The 12,127-nt window shown below is 37.4% G+C and overlaps 1 pseudogene across 1 annotated transcript; it reads right to left on the minus strand.

The window, feature by feature from the left end:
• Window positions 1-9,084: 9,084 nt before the first annotated feature.
• On the minus strand, window positions 9,085-11,531 carry LOC308265872 (centromere/kinetochore protein zw10 homolog; annotated as a pseudogene). The gene is made up of 2 exons: window positions 11,449-11,531; window positions 9,085-11,368 (listed from the first exon to the last, which is right to left on the minus strand). The product of its transcript is annotated as a centromere/kinetochore protein zw10 homolog (transcript).
• Between the last annotated feature and the right edge of the window lie 596 nt (window positions 11,532-12,127).

The following is a 12,127-nucleotide window of genomic DNA, read 5'->3' on the forward strand; positions in this document are numbered from 1 at the left end:
TCAGTGCACAGAAATCCACAAAATGTCAACATTTAAGTTTTCTTCACATCTCATCTGACATTAGAAAAGCAGTTTAGTTCTTTAGTTCCCTTGGTAGAGCTGGCCAGGAAGACACAGCTGTGAAAAGGCAACATTTTTAAAAAGCCATTCCTTGGACTAGTGGAATCTAAAAGGCTATGCCTGGGCCAGCCCCAGCACAGATCCATATGGTTTGTGAGCCTTGTTCACTGTGACATTTTTATGAAGGTTATGTATATGTCCCGTTCATCTTCATTCTCCCGGTGCTAATTGCTGTCTATTGGAGCCCGCTACTGTGTACACAGACCACATGCTTCCCCTGACACTGCCCCGGCTGTGGTGTGCCACATGGCCCTGCTGTCCTCAGATAAGAACCTGCTGCTGTCTGACCACAACAGCTGGAAGTGTTCTGCCCTGGAGAGCTTATCGTGTTGAGGTTCAAGTTGAGCTATGACATGGCCGACAAGCACATGGAGTAAGTGGATTCTCTGGGGGCCGCTTGTGACAGCCGAAAGCCTCCCTTGTCCAATTGGACGTGGGCTTCATGTTTGGGGTTGAAAGCAAGTTTTCGCATGAACGCTTCCTGTGCAGACAGCACTATGTTGGAGGCAGAAAGGCTCAAGAGGGACATGACCACAATTTCTCTAACTCTCAGACATTCTCCAGGCCGCTCGGTTATTTATTTCTCCTTCAGTAGGAGTAGAAAGGACAAAAGAAGATAATCCTTAAAAATTCTTCCATTCTCTGTTATTTCTTTAATATGATATTTGATACACACAAAAGAATGTGACCTTTTGGGATTTATAAAGCATCCAGGATCCAAGAATGACAACATCACCAATAATCAGTTGCTTTTTTATAGCTTTTTTTTCCCCCTCCGTCTCCCCAACCCCAACCGGAATTGACAGTAGCCAACATTTTCTGTTTAGCATTTCCTTGCTTTTCAAACTGATACCATCATATGCCTGTGTGCTTCAACTGCATTGTGTTTAGTTTCTGGGTTTTATAAAAAAAAAAAATGGTAGCATAGGAGGAAGCTACTCTAGCCTCTTATTCTGAGATTTAACTTTTCTTCACTTAAGTTTTGAAGGTTTATTCCTGTTGTGCTGTGGAGTAGAGAGCATTCACTTGCCCTGTTGTGTGCTAGGCCTTTGTATCACCAGATCAGAGTGTTTATTGATGTGTTGATATTAGGTAGTGTCTTGCTGTTTGGAAATCTGAATGGAGCTGCTCTGAGCTTTCTTGCCCGTGGATTCTGTCACATGCAGACTATACTTAGTCCAGCATGAGTCCTTTAGGATAGACTTGGCTGTTTGTATGTTTCCTTTCACATGTTTCCACCAAATTGTTTTTTCCAAAGCAATTGTTCTACTTTACCAGCAATGTGTGAGGTCCTCTTGAACCATGTTCTTTACACATTTGTTATATTTGATTACTCAGGCAATTATTTTAGGTGAGAGAGGAAATCATCCCTAATTTGAAAAAGTGCGCTGATTAGTTCCATCCAGGGTGAGAAAGATGCTCCTAGCTAGCAGGCTTGCACTTCTGAATGATAGGAAAGTATGAATGACCTAGGGGGAAAGTACAGACCTACTTCTCTCCTGGACCATCCCAGGGTCCCTCATAATGGGGCTCCCTGACTCTTGCACTGATGGCAGAAAATACACAAAGCAGGTGGTTTGTTCTGGGGACCCCCTGCTTTGGTGCTGAGGAGAGTTCCATGCTGGATGCTACTAAGCCCATTGCTTCCTCGGGGGATACTCAGGTTCATTTTTCCCAAGAAGAAAGTAGGGAGTGCTTAGAAGTGGACATTCCAGGATACAGACTTTGACATTCTTTTTCTACTAATGTTACCCTCAGAAACAAGGCATAGATCCCCTGAGGCTGCTCTGCACTAATGGAAGAGGACTAGCATTCTGTTAAGAATATCACATGGTGAAGATTTCAAGCTGGGTAGCAAAGAAGATGAGGCAGAAAGGTAATCATTGGAAAGATAAAGCCAATTGGTGGCAGTTATTTGACTTAAGTTTGAGGCTAGGCTAGTTTGCTCATTCTTTAAGATGAATTTAATTTTTTTTCCCCCAGCTAAGCTACTAACTTTACTTCTCACCCTCTTTAGAGATTTGGATTCTGTCTTAATAATAAATCCTGAAATTTTAAAATAAAGTCAGAACTCTTTGTTTTGCAATATGAAACATGTCTGTATTTGAGAAAAAACACATTTAGCAATGCAATTCTTCAGGCTCAGCTAGCTGTTTTAGACTACATAAACACAAATTTAAAGTTTAGTGTGTTATCTGCCTCTAAAGTTGTTTCAGAACTTCAAAAGACATGATATGTTCAAGGTCACAATTTGCTGTTAGCATTTCTGAAAATCTGTGTGTCTGTTGATTCATTGACACTGTAGTAATCACAGTCCATCCCTAGCAGAGGAGCACCTGCTTATTTGGTGTGGACACTTGGATAAGGAGATCTTTTATTTTTAAATGAAAACCCTATGTTGGTAGTAAAAATGATGTGGAAAAGAATCAAATAACAGAATTTACTAGCTAAGAAAGATTCTGAACTATAAAAGTAAAATTCCTTGGCAAAAAAAAACACTTTGTCTTTTTTTCCTTTTCACTAGAAATATGTATGTGCATAATAAATAAATGATTTGTCACTGCTTTTTATTCCCTAGAATAGACCTTTTAATTCGCTAGATGCTTTCCAAATTAAGCAAAGGAAATGGGAAGATGACTTTATGACCACGGTTCCTGGGGAATAAGCCTGAGGCCAACTGGACATAACTCCAGTGAAGCTGAGGTGGCGCAATAGAGCAGTGAGATCACAAGGTTCCAACTAGCCAGTGAGGATGAATCACGGTGTAATATGATCTCAGATTTAGAGGGATTTTAAAGGTCATCTAGCCCAGCATCTTGATTTACACCAAAGAATTTTTTGGTTCAGCAGCATAAAACCAAAATTGTGTAGTTTGTTTTCTGGAACCAATTCAAATTATTCTAGAAAGATCAGATTTGCAGTGAAAGTTATTCTTACCTGTAACGTAAAAATTGTTTTTGGCTATAATCTATGAACTAGCCACACGGGGAATGCAAAGACTCTTTGAAACGGAATGCAAAATTGTATGGGATTGGGTGTATTCATTCGAGTCACCCCTCCATGCCAGTCTGGTATGGAGCTGTACTTATCCTCTGTATTTCTATCTTTTAATAAACTTCTTTAAATCTTTTTAAAAAATTGTATGGGATTACATGCTGATAAGGTAAATGTTGATCAATATCACCCAAATAAAACTCTTTTGGATCCTTAGTAAGTTTTAAAATTTTTTGGAGAAGTTCTGGGATCAAAAAGTTTGCAAAACATTGTTTTGCACATTACTGCTATCTTTCCTTCCCTCCACAAAATAAATACTTGTCCTTTTTTACTAAGCCCTTAAACCAAATAATTATAATGCCTCCAAATTGGCCTGTCTGCCAGTGTCTCTCATTTCTCACTGAATTAATCATCTTGAAACTTTACTTAATTTTTTTTGTTTTGTTTTGTTTGCAGTACTGGGGATGGAACCAGGGCATTCTACCTTTGAGCTACACTCCCAGCCCTTTTTTTTTTTAATTCTTTATTTTGAAACAGGGTCTCATTAAGTTACAAAGGATCTCACTAAGTAGCTAAGACTGTCTGTGAACCATGATCCTTTTGTCTCAGTCTCCCAAATGCTGGGATTACAAGCATGTACCACCATGCCCGGCATAATTTTATCATAAAATCAAAATTGATTTTTAAAGATAATTGACTTAATTTTATGGTGATAGAATTGAGTTTCAGGTGGATAAGTGATATCAGAGATCAAAGAGGTAGAGTTGCTAACTCATTATCTAAAGTCAAGGCCTCCAGACTTCCCACTGCCTGCAGGATAAAGCCAAGCTCCCAGCCCAGTATTCAAAGACAACCCAACCACGTGTCCTGTTGGTCCTGAGGACAGTCCTCTTGGTTGGGGTCACGATTAGAGTTAGGGCTCAGCTTTGCACTTGCTCTTTCTTAGACCAGAAATATTGCTACCTTTAAAATCCAGCTGATACTGTATCATTTATTAGGGAATAAATAACTATAAGTATCCTGCATAAAACATAAAATACATTATAAACAATAGTCCTTGCCTACCTCCTTAAATCCTACTTCACAGAAGCACTTGCATCTCTTAACTATTTCTTCTGTTGTATATTTATATATTTCTAAATAACCTACTTTTGCATGTTTCTTAATGCTTTAATGCCAATGCAATAGTCTATTGACTATCAACATTAAAAAATCAGGACTTGATCTCTCACTCATTACCTGCCTCATGGAATTTTTTCTCCCATTCTTCTAATATAATGCTATCAAATATTTGACTAAATCAACAATTTAACATATAGTTACACCACCTAAAATTGTTGATATTTAACCATTTTTGTAACTTTCAGGTTGTACGGTTTCTATTTAACTTATATTTAGTAAAATAAATCTATCTGATAGGTAGAACAACAAACATAAATGTGTTCATTGCTATATAGATAGAGATTTATTGGCTCTGTTTCTCTTGAAGAACACCAATACAATTACTTGCACATATAATTTTTTTGAAATCAATGCTATTCTACTTTCTCTTCTATAATTGACTATTTAAAATACTTTGAGGTATTGTAGATATCATGTATTTCAGGCACCATGTCAAATAGTCAACCTTACAGATGCAAAGTATGGAATAATGGTTGCCACAAGCTGAGAGGAGGTAAAAATAAGGAGTTGTTCAGTGGGTAGAAAGTTTTGATTATAAGTTTTAAAGATCTGCTGTATAGCATTGTGCCCATAGTAAACATACTCTATAGTAAACCCCAAAACTTATTAAAAGGTAGATATTATGTTAAGTGTAAAAAGAAGGAAAGAAAGAAAGAAAGAAAAGAAGAAGAAGAAGAAGAAGAAGAAGGAGAAGGAGAAGGAGAAGGAGAAGGAGAAGGAGAAGGAGAAGGAGAAGGAGAAGGAGAAGGAGGAGAAGGAGAAGGAGAAGGAGAAGGAAAGAAAGGAAGAAAGAAAGAAAGAAAGAAAGAAAGAAAGAAAGAAAGAAAGAAAGAAAGAAAACAGCAAAGGGCATGAGGAAACATTTGGAGGTAATGGTATGTTTATTAGGCTTAGTGATAATTTCATGGTCGTATACATATATTCAAACTTATCAAATTATATACATTTGTCAGAGCAACAGAAGGCTGATTGACACATACAGTACGTAATAGGTTTGAAATAAAATCTTCCATATAATTTTCTAAAAATATTCTATAAAGTATTTTAGAGCCATGGGAAACCATTGGTGAGAAAGGTGAGAGGAGTCTCATGACAACATCTTCACTTGGTGAGAATCACTTCTAGGGCAGCGGGAAATTGAGTACAGATAGGCACTGGCCATCATCCAGATGAGAAATGAAACTCGGGCTTGAAGGAGAAACTTGTTTAAAAATTCAGCAATAAGGATCTATATTACTTGTCGATGAGTGAATACAAAGTGGTAATGGTGGAGGAATGAACGCATCATGGTGTCAACAATAATTACTCCTTTTTTGTCGCACGGTTTGGAGAGATAATGATGCCATTAGAATCTTTCTAAAATGATTGTGTTTGTAAAGACACATTTGCTGAGTGGCTGATTAGATAATGAGTGATGTTGGTGAACTAGCTACAAGGGAACATAGTTTGCTTTCCAGATCTTTAAGAAAATGATCTCACTTGATACTGTTCTCAAGTTGAACACGTACATCATCCGGGAAACACCAGTATTCATTTTTGCCAGTTTTACCCTGTATCTATTTCATAATTTATCCCGTAAAATATAAAAGTTCAGTGGCTCCTGTTACAATTTTCTCAAAATAAAAAGAAGGTTGTTGATATCATTTGCCCAGAGAATCCAATGAAATGAACATGCAGAAAGCCTACAGGGATAGAAGTGAAATTAAGTGTTACAGGTGGCTTGCCTGATCACCCTGGCTGGCTGCAGACACATTTTGAAATGAAGGGAAATGCAAAAAGCAGATTGGCAGGAAGGGGGAAAAAAACACTTGAAAGAGAGAGAGTTTTCTAGGAGTACATTCCGAATCATCTGGCATTGAAGGAAGTTACAGAAACCCACAGTGATGCTTTTATAAGCACTAGCAATAAACATAAGGAGTGTACAAGAGACTTAGAAAACTTCCAGGTCTTAAATATACAATAATTTACACTACAGAAAGCATGTTCTTAGGGATTTTTTAAGTTACATTTTGAAGGACTATGCATTAATGGAGAAAAGAAAGGCATGATATCTGTAAGACAATTCAATAAAGCCGGGCGTGGTGGCACATACTTGTAATCACCATGCTTGGGAGGCGGAGACAGGAGGATCGCACTGGTTCGAAGCCAACCGCGCTGGCTTAAGACACCCTATTTCCAAATAAAAATATAAAAATAGGTCTGGGAGTGTAGCCCGGAGGTAGAAGGGTTTCCAGGAACCCCAGTACCACCCCAAAAAAATTATCATAAAAAGTCCTGACCCTGAGGAAAAATAGACCCATAAACTATATTTTGTGAAATATAGTGTTTAACTTACTAATTCTTGAAATAGAATTAATTCAGAATCTATGTATAAATGTATGAATACTTAATATATATAATGTATGTATAAATACTTAAATACTTAATATATGTATACAATGTATGTATAAATGTATGAATACTATGTATAAATATATGAATACTTAATAACAGATAGGATTTCATTTTTTTCTAGGTATTGTGGATGGAACTCAGGGGCATTCTACCTCTGAGCTACACCCCTAGCCCTATTTTTTTATTCTTTATTTTGAAACAGGGTGGGTCTCACTGAGTTGCAGAGGGCCTCACTAAGTAGCTGAAGCTGGTAACAAACCCCCATCCTCCTGTCTCAGCCTCCGAAGTACTGGCATCACAAGTGTGAGCCACCACACCTGGCTAGGATTCTATTTTAAATAAAAGCATGTTCTGTTGTAAAATGAAGTTTAACAATAAATACATATTAAAATTTTAATTTTGGTTTCCCTATGATGAATTTTTGAAGCTTGTGTCATTTTATATATTATCTCTTTTACATATTTTTATATGCTACACATTTGTTTTGTTATAATAATTATCTAAATGCACTAATGAAAATCCAAATTCACTTTTTATAAGCATATGGGCAGGAAGTATAATCAATGTTTAAAACTGAAATATATCTAGTCATGACTATTGTTCTTGGCATATATTTTATGGTAAACAAGTATTTGTTGAATAAATTATCTGCTTTTACATTGAAGTAAAACAAAAAATAATAGTTGGATAATGTTAACAGTCCACTAAAGTCTGCTATCAAACTAATGATAATATTCATTGCATGAATAAAATAATTTAACAATATAGTTCTTTTTGTGCTTTTACCTAATGAAAGAAAAATGAGAAAATCATAGTAACCTACTGCAATGTTGTGGGAAGTTATAAAAGGTATTCTTTAATTTTATTTATTATTTTAATAATAGGACAATTAATTAGAGATCTCTTGTGAATAATGAAAATTCTTTTAAAAGGCTTCTGCAAGATGAGAAATAAACCTATTTATAAATCTTGTGATTTTACAAAAAAGAATTTGGGGAACTATGTTTTTCTACTATATCTCAATTAGAATCAAGTCATATATAAAATAATAATGTTTGAAGATTAATGTGATCTGTGATGTTTTAAGATTAATGTGATCTGTGATGTTTTATTCTTTGATCTAGCCTAATTTTTATTGTTATACTAATGAATTATATAGATAAAACAAATTGGGCATACTAAATGCATTTTTGACTTACAGTATTTTCAATTTAGATGTTTAAAGGCACTCATAATATTTATGCTAATATTATAAGGCACTCTCTGAGAAGATGTTCCCAAGGATGGTTAACGCATAACTGAACCAGGAAGCCTTGTCACTGTGGAATTTGAAGGAGATTAATATACAGATACTCCCTGATTTACTATGCTTTGTCTTATGATGTTTGGACCCCTCTGCAGTACAAAAGCCATATGCATTCAGTAGAAACTGTACTTAGAATTCTGACCTTCAGGCTAGCAATATGTAGTATGATGGTCTTTGTTGTGCTGGATAGAGGCAGCAGTGGAAGCTCCTGTCAGTGGCAGGGTCACCAGGGGGACAACTCACACTCTACACACAGTGCACTGTGTTGCCTTCATTTTTTGGATATATATTTTATATGAAATTTATATAGGCTGATATAAGTGTTCTAAGCAGTGTGTCTATGTGTGGTTTTCCCAGGGGCGTTCTACGTACAAAAAGGCTTTTATTTTTTATTTTGGTTTTTTAACCAAAAAATAAAATTTAATTGAAATAGCAAAAAGCAACAACTTAAAATTAAAATTCTAAGAGACATAGAAATTCTGTGAAAATATCAGGTAGTATTATAGAGAAAGGAGATGACAAATCAATATTTCTTCTGTGAAAGTCATATACAAGAAATAAAAGAACAACATAGATGATAAGAAAATTTGGTATCTTCTATTAAAATCCATGTTATTAGAGACACTCACCCTTAACTCCGAAAGGGATTATTTACTGGAAAGAAATATTACAGGAGACCTCCTCAATCCTGCAAGGCCAAATATAGTACCCCTACCCACCCAAATATCTCACAAGTTATTTACCCTGACTCGGAATCTCTTGGAATTTTTAATTCAAAGCCAGAGTCTAAAATGACAATGTATAGTTTCCAGAGGGCCTTGGACACACTATAAATTAATGTTTCCCTAGAGTTTATTATTTATCAAAGGAGGGTAACTAGAAAGTCAACCGAGGTGCTTTACTGAATATTCAGTTCTTCAAGAAATCTTCATACAGCCCAGTAGGTAAGATGTTCTTATGCAAAGTCAAACTTTCATGACATACTAGTTCATCAAACCAGTGGGTGATTTCAAGAAGTCTTGAAGGGAGTAGTTATACCAGAGGAGAAATCCAGATAGTCAAGATATGGCTCTTTCAGGAAGATGGAGCTACTTAATCTTAGCAAGGGCAGCTGCTCTTCTTTCTGTGTTCTGAAACAAGGCGCGAATTAAAGCTTTAACTTCACTCTAAGAGAATGCAGTTGCCAGGGGTCCTTTTCCATCTGCCCACTGATCTCCAATTTCTTGCAAGCTTGCTTGTAGCATAAGCATCAATTCTTTGAAGGGCATCCATTTTTGCACATAGACTGGAACCTCTTCTCAAAATTTCTTGTTCTTGCTTTCTTCCAGTAGAGGTGCAAATACTTGGGGTCCTTCATCCATCACTGTTTTGCATAAGGAATACAATCTACCACCATCTTTAGTGGAGATGTCTTTAAGAACAGTAATTCTGCCAATGATCTCAGAAATCGCTGTATTTAGTAAAGTCCCCATAGCTTTGCCATGTATATATATATATATATATATATATATATATATGTTCACTGGCAGGATATCTTGCCACACAATTCCAAGTCTCTTTAGTTGGTGCAGTACCTGCTGTAGTGCTTTACTTACTGCAGAGTAATTTTCTTCATCGTCCATATTTGAAAAGTTCCTAGCACTTGATAATCTTTCCAGAAGTTCACCTTTCTATGCCCGCATTTGAGCCAAAAAATACTCTGTCTCAAGCCTTCTGAAGCCAGGTACGAGATCCACAAACATAGTTAATGCCATCACAAAGAATGGGAGCAAGACGTAATCTGAACTGGTGCCCCAGGGTCAGCAGTTGGTGTGCAATGTACATACAGTTGTTATGGTGAATGGCAGCCAACTGGGGGAGTTTTTTAAGGTTCTCCTTGTGATATGTTGGCACAACATCATGAAACAAATGGAAGATATTCCTCACTGAGTAGAAAAGCTGGACAGCACACTGATCACTACTGGTTGTTGCCTCTAGTGAAGTCTGATAGGCAAGTTCCATTAATTTCTTCACAGATTCACTGATGCGGCATGTGGGCAAAGAAAAGGAATGTTGGTCCAATGTATTTTCAGGTTCTAAATTCACTGCTTCATTATACTGAGTTTTGGACACTTTCTGCACTTCTAGCTTGTTGTCCCCATCAGGACTGGGTAAATCTGGCACACTTACCTTAGAATCAGGAGTAATCTTCACAGCATTGTGAATTTCAGAGGTCATTAGGTTTCTGGCCACCACAATTACATCCTGGCACTTCTTGTTAGCAAAATGAGAATTGATATTATGAGCATATTTCAATAAATCAGTAGTATCTCCTTTTAGAAACCTCATCGCTTTTAGGGCATTTTCAAATTCTTCAGTGGAGTGTATGATCTCCTCATATTGCTGTAACTTGTTGGAATAGAATAAACCAAACCGTTTTTGATAAGGCACTCAGACACGTCCTCCCAAATCGTATCACCAAGCATTTCAGCCAAGATGATCGCAGATCTCTTTTCATTTTCCAGGTCATTATCAAGGGGCAAATCTAGAAGCTGTTTCTGGAGCATTTCCAGTACCCGTCAGATCTTTTCAAAAACATCAGATGGCAATGGATGTTCCAAGTCAGTCATCAGAGATTCAAAACGAACAGTAACTACGTTAGGCTGATTTTCTATCACAGCATGAAGGGATGGGCAAAATGCGAGAGGCCGAAGGATATACTTCAGCAGCATCTACCAAATGATTTAAGCTTACTGTGTAGTTCTCCAAGAACAGAAAATGCCAAGAGGACAGAACTGATGGGTGGCATAGGGGTCTTCTCCTCTTTCTGGGATTGTTCAGTGTATAAATGAAATTCTGTTTGCAGGCGAGATTCTCAACTGCTGGTATCTTTTGATGGTGGGAACTTCCATACAATCAACTTCTGCCCCTCTTCTCCAAAGTGATACAGTGTGTTCTGTTTCTGTATTGTGAGCTCCATACTGAGAGATTTCAACATTTTCAAATCAAAGCATTTTCTGGGCTTTAATAACTTCAAGCATTTCTGTGCCTCTTCCAGATGCTCAGCAGCAGTGACATACTTCTTCTCTGTTAATGCACAATTATTTTCTTCAATAGCAGTAGAAGACTCTTGTAGCTGTTTAAGCAAACTCAGGACTATTGAGTCTCTTTCCAAGTGTTGTTTCAAGTCTATAAATTCAGCAGTTGATACATGAAGATCTCGACGGATCGCACTTTCTATCCTGGATTTCAGCAGGTCAGTGTCCTCAGATGGTTTATCCACCTGGGCCACCAGGTCCTGTGCACTCTGCATGCTAGGCAGGCAGGAATTCACTGTACTTCTTGCTGATCATATTGCATTCCTCACCCAGTACGAAGTGCAGCGGTGTGTCGCTATGCTCAGCAAATCCATGTATGTAACAATGACATGTTTTCTAATCCTCAGCATGGCCTCAGTGCTTGATCTCCTCCACCCGCTCCGGCGGCTGATGTGGGTGCCGAGATCCTCCTCCAGGCGGCCTGAGTGGGATAACACCTCCGACACAAAGGAAGCCATCGCCTCCCCAGGAAGCGACACTGACTGTGTCCTATTTTTTATTTTGAAACAGGGTCTCATTATGTTGCTGGGAGTCTTGCTTAATTGCGCGACTGGTCATGAACCTGCTCCTCCTATATCAGCCTCCCAAGCACTGAATTTAGAGATGTGCGCCACCAGATTTAGCTTGTTTTGAGCATATTTAAGGCAGACCAGACTAAGGTATGATGTTCAGAAGGTTAGGTGTACTACGTGCATTTTTGACTTAAAATATTTTCAGTTTACACAGGCTTTGTTGGAACTTTACCCTATCTAAATTGAAGAGCATCTGTATTATAGTAACTTTTAGGCTGTAATGTTTTAGAATGAGTCTTCTCATGAGGGGATGGTACTATATAATGTGAATGCTATGACATTAAAAATCACAATTATAGTAAAACATTATAGTATTCATCAGCTTATATTACCCTGTGTGTCTTCTACATTGTGAGGGCACAGGACACTGACTCTGATTTAGTAGTCCCTGAATTCTTCTCAGCCCAGGACCATGACAAATAGCATAAGGGGAACAGCTAGCGTAATCCTTCTATTGGTACATTGATTATACAGACTAATGT

Source organism: Muscardinus avellanarius (assembly GCF_963383645.1).
Source record: "Muscardinus avellanarius genome assembly, chromosome: 8".
NCBI classification, from domain to species: Eukaryota; Metazoa; Chordata; class Mammalia; order Rodentia; family Gliridae; genus Muscardinus; species Muscardinus avellanarius.